Here is a 15,114-nt window from a genome sequence, read left to right as displayed (position 1 = left end):
CTTCAGATATTTAATTAGTACTTCAGTCAGGCAGCCATTTTTTTAAAATTGAGAAATGGTGAGCCAATCTAGTTTCTCAATCAATTTCACCATCAAGCTTAGGGCCAAGCCTTTTACTACAATTGGTGGTACCTACACCAGTTTCTTCTCAAAAGAGATTGAAACCGAAGTCATACCCTTAATCTGTAAAAGGTCCCTGGTATAGGTTCTCAGTCTGGCCCAGGTCTTACATAAAGTTAAGGGTTGGAGTCCAAATGAACTTTGGTAAAGATTGGTTCCCTAATCACTGACTGTGCCCCATTGGTATCGATGTCCATTCGAACCAGGTGACAATTTATAACCAGTCAGTTTTTTGATTAGTTCTGATTTGGATGTTGCTAAGCAATTAACTGTTGCAAACTAGATGTAGGTGGACTTTCTAGGGTGTGAACTCTCTTGGATATGGCCTATAAAATCTTTTACTAAATTCAGGCTTGTGGGACTTGTTCACTGTCTTGAGTCTGCATATCGGCAGCAAGTCTGCCAGCAGGGTCCTTGAGAAAATTTTAATGATTTGACAAAGACTTAGATTTGTTTTGGGGTTTTGCTGTGAGCTCAGTTGGATTTCCTCTGTTCAGATATGTCCTGAGTGAGGCTATGTAATCGCCTTCACTCAAGTGGTATCTCCCAAGCTCACTTGGCCTGGTAAGAATGTCCACTTCCATTGGCATACCCTGTCACTCAAGTTCCACTTGATGCATTTTCTAATGTCAAAGCCAGTTGTAAGGACTGTTTGAAGCCCAGTTGGGTTTCAGCTGGTAGGGACTTTTGCATCATTAATCCCACGTACCAAAACAGTTTCTCAACATCTCACTTATGGTTAACCAAAATCACATGCCTCTCCCAATCATCTTTACCTTGTCAAAATTCCTGATATGGAATCTCCTGTTTCTCAAACTGCTGAGTAAAACCAAAAGTATCTCAGAATTAGAGGAGGCTTGGTGTCATAACATATCTTGACAGAGTTTAGTATCTGGTGCCTCAAGGAAAGGTATCTGGTGCCTAATAAAACTGTGGGTCTACAAGCTGTCAGTAGAATTATTCATTGCTTTTAATCTACCTGGAAAAAATAACATATTCTTTCCACATCTTGGGCCTACTCTTCGACAGCAGGATCAAATGAGTCAAAATTCCCAAATAGCGACATGAGGCTGGAAATGCTTACCCCAATTCCAAGATGATTGCTGTGAGTGATTCACTTCAGGGGTGTGTGTTTCTCTTGTCACCACTGAAACAACTCCATGAAGGCCAATATCTGGTCATCAAATCACCCTTTATTTACACATGCATTGTACAAGGTTATGACCCAGCAAGCTCAGAACTGGCTCCTACAGTTAGCAGAACCCCGGACACTATTGTTTATAGCCGTCAGCTGAGTCCCTGATTGAACCAGGTTAAACAGCCCTGATCTGTGAGATGCACCTGACTAATATCATTCCAGTCACTGTATTATGCCTCTGACATTAGACTCAGTATTCAGCCACAATCACTGCTGTCCTATGCCTGCTCTAAAGTACAATCAATGGGATGCACAGCAACAACACAATTGGTTAAGAACCAAATGATGCTTTTTTTTCTCTCTCCGGGTTTGCTCACTACACTGACCTGGAGATTAACCTTCAATACTTGGAGACTCCAGGCTCATTCTTTCGACAACTTGATTTCTGGGTCCCAAAGTCTCGACACCACCCTGTGCCCTTTGGTCCAGGATCTCCCCAGATACATTTGAGACTCTACCCATGCCCTCCACCTCCCCAATGCCTTATTTTCACTATGGACGTCCTCCATCTCCATCTCCAGTGACTGACTCACACAGATATCTACTTCAAACCCACTGACTCCCACAGCTACCTAGACTACATCCCCTCCCACCCCCTCCCTGTAAAATTGCTATCCCATACTCCCAATTCCTCCACCTCCACCATATCTGCTCCCAGGAGGATCAGTTCCACCATAGAACATCCCAGATGGCCTCCTACTTCAAGGACCACAGTTTTCCCTTCCACGTGGTCAACGATGGCCTCCAGCGCATCTCATCCACTTCCTGCACCTCCACCCTTGAACCCACCCCTCCAATTACAACAAGGACAGAACCCCCCTAGTCCTCATCTTCCTCCCCACCAACCTCTGGACAAATTGCATTATCCTCTACCATTTCCACCACCTACAAACCCCACTCCATCCCCACCCCATCTGCGTTTCGCAGAGACCATCCCCTCCACGACTCCTTCGTTAGGTTCATGCCTCCCATCAACCTACCCTTCACTCCCAGCACCTTCTCCTGCCACTGCAAGAGGTGTACAACCACATCCACAACTCCCCCCTCATCTCCGTCTAAAGCCCTAAAGGATCTTCCTACACCTGACAGACATTTTCCTGCACCTCCACACATGTCGTCTACTGTGTCTATTGCTCTGGATGTGGTCTCCTCTACATTGGGGAGACAGGATGTCTACTTGTAGAATGTTTCAGAAAACATCTCTGGGACACATGCACTAAACAACCCCAACACCCTGTGACCAAACATTTGAACTCCCCTTCCTGGACCTGCTCCAATGTCAGATTTTAGCCACCCGACACCTGGAGGAAGAATGTCTCATCTTCCACTTGGGACACTTCAACCATACAGCATCAATGTTGATTTCACTAGCTTCCTCATCTCCCCTCTCCCCACTCTTTGCCAGATTCAACCCTCTAACTCGGTACCACCCTCTTGAACTGTCCCACCTGTCCATCTTCCTTCCCACCTATTCATTCCACCCTCCACTCTGACCTATCACCTTCTCCCCCACCTTCATCTACCTAGCACATTCCCAGCTACCTATCCCATTCTCCTCCAGCCCCATTCCCCTCCCATTTAATTCTCAGCCCGCCTTGGGCTAATCCCCTCATTCCTGATGAAGAGCTTATGCTCAGACTGTCGACTCTCCTGCTCCTCGGATGCTGCCTGTCTGGCTATGCTTTTCCAGCACATGTTTTGGCCTGAGTTTATTGACCGTTCCTAGTTGCCTTTCAGAAAGTGATGATGAGCTGTCTTCTTGAACCGTTGCAGTCTATATGCTGGTAATTAACCCACAATAGGAACTCAACATCCAGGAGTAATTCAATTTTCAGGAAAGATAGATGGAAAAGAAAGGGATGTGGGGTAGATTAGATTACTTACAGTGTGGAAACAGGCCCTTCAGCCCAACAAGTCCACACCGACCCGCCGAAGCGCAACCCACCCATACCCCTACATTTACCCCTTACCTAACACTACGGACAATTTAGCATGGCCAATTCACCTGACCTGCACATCTTTGGACTGTGGGAGGAAACCGGAGCACCCGGAGGAAACCCACGCAGACACGGGGAGAACGTGCAAACTCCACACAGTCAGTCACCTGAGGCGGGAATTGAACCCAGGTCTCTGGTGCTGTGAAGCAGCAGTGCTAACCACTGTGCCACCGTGCCGGGTAGTGTTGCTGGTTAAAGATGAGATGAACTCAATAGTGAGGAATGACAATAGCCAGAACGATATTGAATCTGTATGGGTAAAGCTGATGAATGCCAAAGGAAAACATTACGTTGGTGGGAGTAGTGTACAGATCACCAAACAGTACTTCTGAGGCTAGGGATGGCATCAAACAGGACATTACAGATGCATGCAGTAAAGGTACAGCAGTTGTTAGGGTGACTTCAATCTACATATTGATTGGATCAACCAAACTGAGCAATGTGACGGAGGAGGATTTCCTTAAATGTATGAGGGAAGATTTCCTCAACCAAACTGTTGTGGAACCAACTAGAGAATAGACCATCCCAGACTGTGTTTTGTGTAATGAGAGAAAGTTAATTAGCAACCTTCTGCTGCAAAATCCTTTGGGGATGGGTGACCATAATAGGGTAGAATTCTTCATTAAGGTGGAGAGTGACAGTTAAATCCGAGACTAGGGTCCTGAACTTTAAGAAAGCTAACTTTGATGGTATGAGGCATGCATTGGCTAAGATAAGTTCGACAATAGAAAACAGGAGGCATATAAATTGGCCAGAAAATGCAGCAAACCTGAGGACTGAAAGAAATTTAAAATTCAGCAGAGGGCGACAAAAGCTTTGATTTGGAAAGGGAAAATAAAGTACAAGAGTAAGCTTGAGGAAAACGTAAAAAACTAACGGCAAAAGCTTCTATAGATATGTGAGGAGGAAAAGACTGCAGAGTGAAGCCAAATGGAAGTTCCTTAGTTAGAATCAGGCGAATTCATAATGGACAACAAAGAGATGGCAGGAGAAAGCGAGGACTGCAGATACTGGAGATCAGAGTAGAGAGTGTGGTGCTGGAAAGGTACAGCAGGTCAGGCAGCATCCTAGGAGCAGGAGAATCGATGTTTCAGGCAAAAGCCCTTAATCAGGAATGAGGCAACAAAGAGATGGCAGACCAGTTGAACAAATACTTTGCATCTGATTTCACCAAGGCTGACAGCAATAACCTTCTGGAAATATTTGGGGACAGAGTGTCAAGCATGAAGGAGGGACGGAATGAAATCCTTATTCATCAAGAAGTTGTATTGGAGAAACTGATGGATTTAAAACCCAATAGGTCCCAAGACCTGATGCTCTGCATCCAAGAATACTTAAGGAAGTGGCCCTACTAATAGCAGACACATTCGTGATATTTTTCCAGCATTTTCTAGACTCTGGAGAATTGCAATGTACTAGAGGGTAGCTAATGTAATCCCAATTTTTAAAAACGGAGAGAGAGAGAAAGCAGGGACTAAAAGACAGCCTGACATCAGTGGTAGGAAAAATGCTGGAGGTGAAAAGGGGGACGCTCAAAAAGAACAGCAGGTCAGGCAGCAACCGAGGAACAGGAGAGTCAATGTTTGGGCATAAACCACTCATCAGGAATGTTGGAGTCAATTATCAAGAATGTAATAACTGAGCACTTGGAAAGTGGTGACAGGATCGGTCAAAGTCAGCATGGATTCACTAAAGGGAAATCATGCTTGATAAATCTTCTGGAATTTCTTTGAGGATGTGACCAGGAGAGTGGATAAGAGTAAATCAATGGATGTTGTGTACCTGGACTTTCAAAAGGCTTAATAAGAGATTAATAAGCAAAATTAAAGCTCATGGTATCAGAGGTAATGTATTATATTATATAGATAGAGAACTGGTTGGCAGACAGGAAGCAGAGAGTTGGAATAAATGGATTTTTTTTGAGTGGCAGATAGTCATGAGTGGGGCATCACAGGGTTCAATGCTGGGACCCCAGCTGTTCACAATATCCATTAACAAGTTGAATGAAGGAACTGAATGCAATATCTCTGAATATGCAGATGACACTAAGCTGAGTCGCAGTGTATGCTGGGAGGAGGATGCTAAAAGGCTGCAGGGTGAGTTGGACAGACTGGCTATGTGGACAAATACTTGGCAAACGCATATAATGTGGATAAATGTGAGGTTATCCACTTGGGTCACAAAAACGGGAAGGCAGATTATGATTGGAATGGTGGCAATTTAGGAAAAGGTGAGATGCAATGAGACCTGGTGCCATAGTGGAACAGTCACTGAAGGCTGGCATGCAGGTGCAGCAGGCAGTGAGGAAAGCTGCTGGGCCTCATAGAGAGAGGATTTGAGTATCAGAGTAAGGATGTCTTGCTGCAATTATACAGGGCCTTGGTGAGGCCACACCTTGAGTACTGTGTGCAGTTTTGGTCTCCTACTCTGAGGAAGGACATTTTTTCTATTGAGGGAGTCCCCAGCGAAAGTTCACCAGATTGATTCTTGGGATGGCAGGACTGACATACGAGGAAAGATTAGATCGACTGGGCTTGTACTCACTGGAATTTCAGAAAATTGAGAAGGGAATCTCATGGCAAAATATAAAATCCTGATGACACTGGACAAGCTAGATATGAGAAGAAAGTTCCCAATGTTGGGGAAGTCCAGAACTAGGGATCACATTCTAAAACTAAGGGGTAAGCCATTCAGGACTGAGATGAGGAAGAATATCTTCACTCAAAGTTGTGAACCTATGGAATTCTCTCCCACAGGAAGCTGTTGGAGCCAGTTCATTAGATGTATTCAAGAGGAAGTTGGACATGGCCCTTGTGGTTAAAGGGATCCAGGGGCTTGGAGAGAGGGTGGCATGGGATACTGAGATTGCATTATCAGCCCTCATCATATTGAATGGCAGTACAGGCTCGAAGGGCCGATTGACCTACTCCTGCCCCTATTTTCTATGTTTCTATGTAATTCAATTAGGAAGGAGCTCTCAGACTTTGACCCAGTAACACTGAAAGAATGGAATATATTTTGAAGTCAGAATGGTGAGTGGCTTGGAGGGGAACTTGGAGGGTGGTGTTCTCATCTATCTCCTGCCCTTGACATTTTAGATGGAAGTGGTTGTGGGTTTGAAAGGTGTTGTGTATTTTTGACTTTTTGGAGTGCATCTTTTGAATACTACATAATGCTTCTGATGAGCAGTGATGCTAAAAGGAGTGGATGTTTGTGGATGTAGTAACAATCATGCTAGTTGCTTTGGCCTGGATGGCATTAAGCTTTGATTGTTGCTCATTGGAGCTGCACTCATCCAGGAAAACTCCTGACTTGTGTATTGTCGATGGGGGATTAGCTTTGAGAAGTCAGGAAGTGAATTACCCATTATTCCTAGTTTCTGACCTGCTGTTGTGGCTAACTGTATTTATTCAGTTTCTGGTCAATTGTAACCCCCAGGGTATTGATGGTGGGAGATTCATTGATGGTAACACCACTGAATGCCAAAAGGTGACGATTAGATTATCTCTTACTGAAGATGATCATTGTCCAGCATTTGTGTGGCATGAACTTTCCTTGCTCATGCCTCCAACTTTCTGCAATTGAACATGGATTGCTTTCGTGTCTGAGGAGTTGTAAATGCTACTGAGCATTATGCAATTAGCAGTAAACATGCCCATTTATAATGGATGGATTTCCCCCTTGCTGCAATAGAGACCTTCCAATGTTCCATTGATGACAAGAGTGATGCCATCTGGAGTTCTGGGACAGTAAGGTTGGAGAGGAAAAACCTAATAAAGTGCAATCCAAAACAAATCCTCAGTGATGATCCAGGCAGAAAATATTTTTGTGATATCAACAACAGTAATGGTAGGTGAAGGTTGCAGGAGTAGGGGGACCCCCAGTTATTCAGGCTTCCTTCCTATCAAACTGAATCTACCTTCTCGCAAGGACAGTGTGACTACTGATGTGCTACAGCCTTCCCCAAACTAAAACTCTCCAGCGCAGACAACATCCTGGTAAATCACCTTTGCACCATCTCCTGTGCTATCACATTCCTCCTTTGATGTGAATTCCAGAACTGTACACAATACACTAACCAACTTCCTATATAGTTCCTATTTAACTTCCCTACTCCTAAACTCTATTCATCTGTCCTGATACCTTAAAGGACTGATTCACATGAACACTAGAGTCCTTCTGATCCTTAGTCATGAACCTACTCATCAACCCAACAACATTCAAGTCTAAACACACCACAAACAACAAGAGCCCTAACAGTGATCCCTGTGGAATCCCTCTGGACACAGGCTTCTGGTCACAAAAATACTCATCCACCATCACTTCAGACAAACATGCATCCAATATGCCAAATTTCTTTGGATTCCAGGGCCTCTTAACTTTACTATCAGTCTCCCATGCACAGCTTTATCAAAAGTCTTACTGAAGTTTAGGTAGACTATATTGAATGCACACAGATGAATGTTCATCTACACGCCTTGTCACCTCTTCAAGAATTTCAATCCAATTGGTCTGATCTGAATGTTTTTTTTAATTGGACACTGCTTCTCCAAGTGCAGATTAGTTCCATCCCACAAAGTTGATTCCAATAGTTTCCATACCACTGTGGTCAGACTGCTTGGCCTGTTATTTCCTGGATTGTCCCTTGCTCCCTTCTTGAATAATGGTACCACATTAGTTGTCCTCCAGTCCTCTGGCATCTTTCCTGTGGTTAGAGTGCGATTGAGAATTATTGCTAACATTGCTGTTCTTTCCTTATTTAACAACATGGGATACATTTCATGCACTCCTGGAGATTTATCTACTTTTAAGTCTGCCAGAGAGCTCAGAACCCCTCCTCTGTCCATGCTAATTTCTTTCATTCCATTCTAGGTCTTCTCCATGATTTCTATACCTTCTATTTTCTTTTTTATTGTATGGTATATTTCTATACATGATATCGTCCCTCCCACTAGTGAACATCAACACAAAAAGCACAGTTAGAATCCAACCTATATCCTCAGGCTCCACGCAAAAACTACCACTATGGTCCTTAATAGTCTGCCGTCCTCTGCGAGATATCCTTTCATCCTTAAATGTATTTTAAAAATAATTTAGTATTTTCCTTTTATTTTACCTGCCATTATTCTTTCGAGGCCCCATTTTGCTCTCCTAATTTCATTTTCAAGTTTTCTCTTGCATTCTGTAGTACTCTAAGGCTTCTGCTGTTTGTCATCCTTGATATCTGCCATTAACCTCCCTTTTTCTTTTTATCCAATCCCGTATATCCCTTGTTATCCAGGGATCACATAATTTGTTGCTCCCACTCATTGTTCACTTTTTCTAATTAAGTGTTTTTTAAAACATGTATTGTCATTAGACCCTTCCTTGAATAAGAATATTATACTCCAATCTTCAGGAACCCTCTCCATGTTTAGCAAACGTTAAATGATTATACCAATCCCTATCTAAATCCCACTTCCCTGGCAACCTAGATGCAAGCAATTCAGACCGTGAAACTTATTCACTTTAAGGTCGCTAACCTCTCCAGCGAATCCTGCCTGTCCATTTTACGTGCCATCCATTATCTCTACTGGCTCCGCTTCGATCGATATTTTACCACCATCTGTTTGCTTAGTAGATATCAGTGCAAAGAGCTCATTAAGTATTCTAGCCTTGCCCAATGCAAAACATAGATGTCCCTAATTGGAACTTTGCTGTCACTACCTGCTGACTATTTACATGCCGGAGGACATTTTTAGGTTCTCTCTGTTAACGTTGTTCTATTCTCAAACTCTCCCTTCATCTCCTTTTCACCTCCCATTGTAACTAATTGCATTTCACCTACTTCCTGCTTGAGGAATTCACCTGATATGATACATTCTTCTTTATTGCTTCATCGTAGTCTCCTATCTCCCTCATTATCCAAAGAGGCCTGGTTTTGATTGCCCTGTTCTCCCTCTTGTTGGAATGTATGTAGCATGGCCCTGAAATGTCTTCTCCAAAAAGATTACCCGTTATTCTGTAAAAACATTTCTGTCAGTCTTTGGTACAGTATTACAGTGGCTCGCTCTATCATCTCATTGAATTTATACAATTTTGAAACATTGTTCTGCCCTTTTACCTGCCAAATTTAAAGGTTGTGACATGATGGTCACTCTCATCCCAGTGCTCTCCCAACAGAAACTTCATTCATTCCCACCTCATCCCCACACTAGGTCAGCAGTGTCTCCTTTTGAAAGTCAAAGCAAAAAGTGCTGAAGAAGCTCAGCAGGCTTGACAGCATCGATAAGTCTATTTCAAAGGGAATAGAGTATAAAAATAGAGAGGTCATGCCAAGTTATACAAGGCATTAGTCAGACCTCAACTCTTGGTGTAGAGACCCTTGCAGTTTGTTATAGAATCATAGAAACCCGACAGAATGGAAGTAGACCATTTGGCCCATTGAGTCCACACCAACCCTCTGGAGAGCATCACACTCAGATCAGAGAAAGTGAGGACTGCAGATGCTGAAGATCAAAGTCGAGAGTGTGCGGCTGGAAAAGTGCAACAGGTCAGGCAGCATCTGAGGAGCAGGAGAATCAATATTTCAGACATACGCCCTTCATCAGGAATGATGCCCGAAACGTCTATTCTCCTGCGCCTCGGATGCTGCCTGACCTGCTGTGCTTTTCCAGCACCACAATTACACTCAGACCACCCTATCCCTGTAACCCTGCCATTTCCTATGGCTAATCCACCTAGCTTGCATATCCCTGGACACCATAGGCAATTTAGCATAGCGATTTCAACTAACCTGCACATCTTCGGACTGTGGGACAAACCTGGAGCAACTGAAGGAAACCCACACAGACACAGGGAGATGGTGAAAACTCCACACAGACAGTCGGCTGAGGATAGAATCAAACGTGGCCTCTGTGCTGTGAGGTAGCAGCACTAACCACTGAGGCACCATGCCACTCATAATGTACATTAATGATTTGGATGCGAATGTAGAAGGTGTAAGTTTGCAGATGACATGAAAATTTAAGTTTGTTATTGACAGAGATAAGGATGGCCTCAGGCTACAGTCTGATAATGATCAGCTGGTACATTCGGCAGAGCAATGGCAAATGAAAGTTAATCCTGATAAGTGTGAGGTGATGCCTTTTAGGAAGTGTAATAAGGAAAGGATTAGATGGCATTTGTCTAAGAAGGTAGTGGAGGCAACCACTCTCACAACATTTATAAAGATTCTGGATGAGCATTTAAAATGCCATGCAGAGTAGGCTATAGAGCAAGATCAGGTACATGGGATTAATGTAATTTGATGTTTATTGGTTGCTATAGGCATGGTGGGCCAAAGGGCCCATTTCTATCTTGTATGACTCTATGACACAGCTGCAGTAGTGGAAACAGTTCCCGTCTTTTTATCTAAGGAAAGATACTCACTTAGGAAGCTGTCCAGAGCCAATTCACTAGGCTGATCCTGAGTACAGAGAGACTGTCTTATGGGGAGAAGTTGAGTAGTTTGGGCCTGAATTCATTGATGTTTAGAAGAATCCGAGTAGAACTTACTGAAACTTATAAGATTCTTATGAGGTTTGACAGGATATAACAGGGCATAATCTCAGAAGAATTACCCATTTAAGAAAAAGATGAAGAAGATCCTTTCTCTTAGTGGGTGATGAATTTGTGAGATTTTTACCATAGAGTATTGTAGAGGTTGGATCATTAATTGTATTCAAGTCTAAGATAGAAAGATATTTAATAGTAAGTAAATCAGGGGTTATGGGGAAAAGACAGCAAAGTGGAATTGTGGATGTTCAGATCAGCCATGATCTTACTGCATTGTGGAGAAAACTCCAATGGCCAAATAGCCTAATTTTGCCCCTCTGACTTGTTAGTCTTACAGATACAATGTGACTTTTCTTCAGAAGAGCGAAGTGGAAAAGTGATGGGATTTATCTATTTGAAAAGTGGGGAGAAGCAAGTGGAACAAAAGAGCAGTGCAGGGAAGAGTTATTGGGATCAAACAGATCATAGAACAAAAGTCAAAGGGAGTAGTGATGTGTAGACAATCAATAGGTCCTAGGTAGCAACTGAATATATAGCTGACCAAATGGGCTGTGACTGAAAGCAAAACTATGAGAAAGACAATCAAATCAGAGGACAGAGTTTACAATTTGAAGTTATTCAACTTAGTGCTGACTCCTGAAAACTATGAATTAAAAATAAAATTGTTCCTCCAATTGGTGTTGAGCATCAATGCATTGCAGAAGCAGGACTAGGACCTGTGAGCATGAGAGCAGGATTGTGTACTGAAGTGGACAGTAACCAGAAGACGGGAATAAATCTTGTGGATAGAATGAGTGTCTACTGCAAAGTGATCACATTGCAAGGCCTTGATCTCTGCTTTGTAGAGGGAGCCGAGTTGTCGAGAAAGCCTCCTTCCTAATTGGACCAAGAACATACTAATCAAGGAAGTTCCCTGAACACATTTTAGAAATTTCTCCCTTTTAATCTTTTAACTTTGCTCTAATCTTCTCAAAATCAGTATTTAGGTAAGTAATTATTAATTTCATCACTCTAAACTCCTCACACATCTATGATGTCCCTGGAGATTTGCTTCTCTGTCTCTCTTGACGTTTGAAGACTTATGGAATGTCCTCCTAGTCCCCAACTCTTTATCATATGATCATTTTTGCTTTCCAGCTGTAATCAAATGGAAACTGAAAGAACTGTGGATGCTGTAAATCAAAGACAAAAATAGAAATTGCTGGAATAGCTAAGCAAGTCGGGCAGCATCTGTGGAGAGAGATGAGAGATAACATTTCAGGTTAAGTGACCCTTCCTCAGCAGTTCAGAAGGGAGGCTGACTGTGACATATACGAACAAATTAGCATTGAGAGGGAGGAGTTTTTCATGATTTTACCTTGCTTGAAAGTGGATAAGTCCTCAGGCTCAGATGAGATGTATTTCAGGCTGTTGTGGGAGATTGCAGAGCCCCCTGACACTGATTTTCAAATATTCTTGGCCGCAGGACAGGGACCAGAGGACAGCTAAAGTGGTACCATTATTCAAGAAGGATAATAAGGATAAACCAGGAGCTATAGGTTAGTGAATCCAACAATGAATCAGTCTGGAAATTATTGGAAAAAATTATGAGGGTCAGAATTAATCTTTCTTGGAGTGCCCTGGATTCATTAAAAATATTCAATATGGCTTTATCAGGGGAGATCATTTCAAACAAATTTGATTGAATTTTTAGAGGAGGTGACTAAGTGAGTAGACTTTCAGCTTTAGAATTAGCTTTATTGTCTTCATTGAAAGGGGCATTGAGTGGAAGGATAGACAAGTTATGCTGTAGCTTCATAGAGCTTTACTTGGAATATTGTGCACAATTCTGATCACCACACTAGCAGAAGGATGTGGGTGCTTTGGAGAGAGTACAGAAAAGGTTTACTAGGATGTTGCCAGGTACGGGGGATTTTAGCTATGAAGAAAGTTTGGATAGACTGGATTTGTTTTCACTGGAACACAGGAGCTTGAGGGGGCGACCTGATAGAAGCTTATAAGATTGAGAATGGCATGGATGGAGGCTATTTCCCAAGGTGGAGGGGTCCATAACTAGGGGATACAGGTTCAGGGTGCGAAAGTGGAAGTTTAAAAGAGATGTGTGAGGTATGTTTTTCACACAAAAGGTGGTGAATGTCCAGAATGTGTTGCCAGAGGAAATGCTGGAAGTAGACAGAATAGCAGCATTCAAAAAGCACGTGGATAAAGGGATACGGATCTTGTAAGGGAAGACAGTTTTAGTATGGAAGCGCAACATGTGTTGTCGCAAAATTGAAGGGCCAAATGGCCTGTTCCTATACTGTATTGGTCTTTGTTCTTTGTCACATGTACTGAAATGAGTACAATGAAAAGTTTAGAAGTCACTATTTACAACACCATCTTAGGTATAAAGATACCTAGGTACAGCTTCTTTAGGGACAAGACCTTGGAAAAATAGAGAAAAAGAAGACCGGCATTACAGAACTCGAAGTCCAGAACACAGTCTTCCAACCTGGACATGCTGACACCTAGCCTCCAGTCCACACCGGGCCTTGGCTCCAATCCACACTGGGCCTAGGCTCCAGTCCACATTGGGCCTTGGCTCTAGTCTATACCAGGCTTCACCTTGAGTTTCATGAGGCTGGGAGATCATTCTGGATATTATTTGTTCACATAAGGGCGTTGTTCTAGGATGGCAGTTATTGCCGATCCCTAATTGCCCAAAGAGCAGTAAACAGTCAACCACCTTGCTGCGGGTCTAGAATCACACATAGGCCAGACCAGATATGGATGTCCTTCCTTAAAGGACATGGATCTTTTCCAACAATCACTTCATGGTCATCATTAGATTCTTAATTCTGGATATTCTTTATTTAATCCAAATTCACCATCTTCAATGGCATGATTCAAACCCTGCGTCTCCAAGAATATTATCTGTGTGTCTGGGTTAACAGTGCAGTGATATTAGTACTAGGCTTCACCTTAGACGAGGGTAATGCAGTTGGTGTAGTCTACATGGACTTCAGGGAGACATTTAACAAGATCTCACAAAGCAGACTGATTAACAAGCTAAGACCCCATCAGATCCAGGACATTTTGGAAATCCAAAAGCTGACTGACTAATCAGTGTGTGGTTTTGTGACTGGAAGCCTGTGTCAGTGCTGGCTGCCTTGCTGCTTGTTGTATATTTAATGATTTAAAGGTGAATGTCGGAAGTATGACAGTAAGTCAGCACAAAATTTGGTGGTATGGTAAATAGCGAAGAGGATAGCCTGAGACAACAGACGATGATGTAGACAGGCTGTTCAGATGGGCTGAGTGACAAATGGAATTTAATTCTGAGAAATGTGAGGTGATGCATTTTGAAAGGATAAACAGGCAAGGGAGTACACAATGAGGGTAGGACCCTTAGGTTGGCACGGTGGTTCAATGGTTAACATTGCTACGTCACAGCATCAAGGTTCGATTCCAGCCTCGAGTGACTGTCGGTGTGGAGTTTGTACATTCTCCCCATGTCTGCATGGGTTTCCTCTGGGTGCTCCGGTTTCCTCCCACAATCCAAAGATGCACTGGTTAGGTGAATTGCCCATGCTAAATTGCCTGTAATTGTAGGTTGGGTGCATTAGTTAGGCATAAATGTAGAGTAATATGGTAGGGGAATTGGGTCTGTGTAGGGTTACTCGTCGGAGGGTTGGTGTGGACTTGTTGAGTCAAATGGCCTGATCCTACACTGTCGGGTTTCCTTGATTAAAATACAGAAGATCAATGTGACCTTGGTGTGCATGACTATAGATCCTTAAAGATAACAGGACAGGTAGATAAGGCGGTTGAGAAGGCATATCGGATACTTTCCTTTATTTGCCAAGCCATTGAATGCAAGAGCAAGGAGGTTATGATGGAACTATTTAAGACATTAGATCAGAGATGGTGTACTGTGTGTAGTTCTGGTCACCACACTATAGCGCATGTAATTGCACTGGAAAGGGTGCACAGGAGATTCACCAGTCAGTTGCCTCATTCATCAATGCGGAGAGACTTGATACTGGGACTGTTATCCTCAGAGTAGAGAAGGCTGGGACGTGACCTAATAAAGATATACAAAATTATGAGTGACATTGATAGAGCAAATATGGAGAAATATTTCCTCTTTGGAGAGGGAGCAATAACCAGGGTCACAGTTTTAAGCTAAGGAGAAGGAGGTGCAGACAGCAATTCAGATTTTCTTTTACTCAGAAGGTTGTGGATGTCGGGAATTCATCATTTAAAAGGGTGTTGAGGTGGGAA

This window comes from Hemiscyllium ocellatum, chromosome 32 (genome assembly GCF_020745735.1).
Source record: "Hemiscyllium ocellatum isolate sHemOce1 chromosome 32, sHemOce1.pat.X.cur, whole genome shotgun sequence".
NCBI classification, from domain to species: Eukaryota; Metazoa; Chordata; class Chondrichthyes; order Orectolobiformes; family Hemiscylliidae; genus Hemiscyllium; species Hemiscyllium ocellatum.
This window is presented reverse-complemented; position numbering follows the sequence as displayed.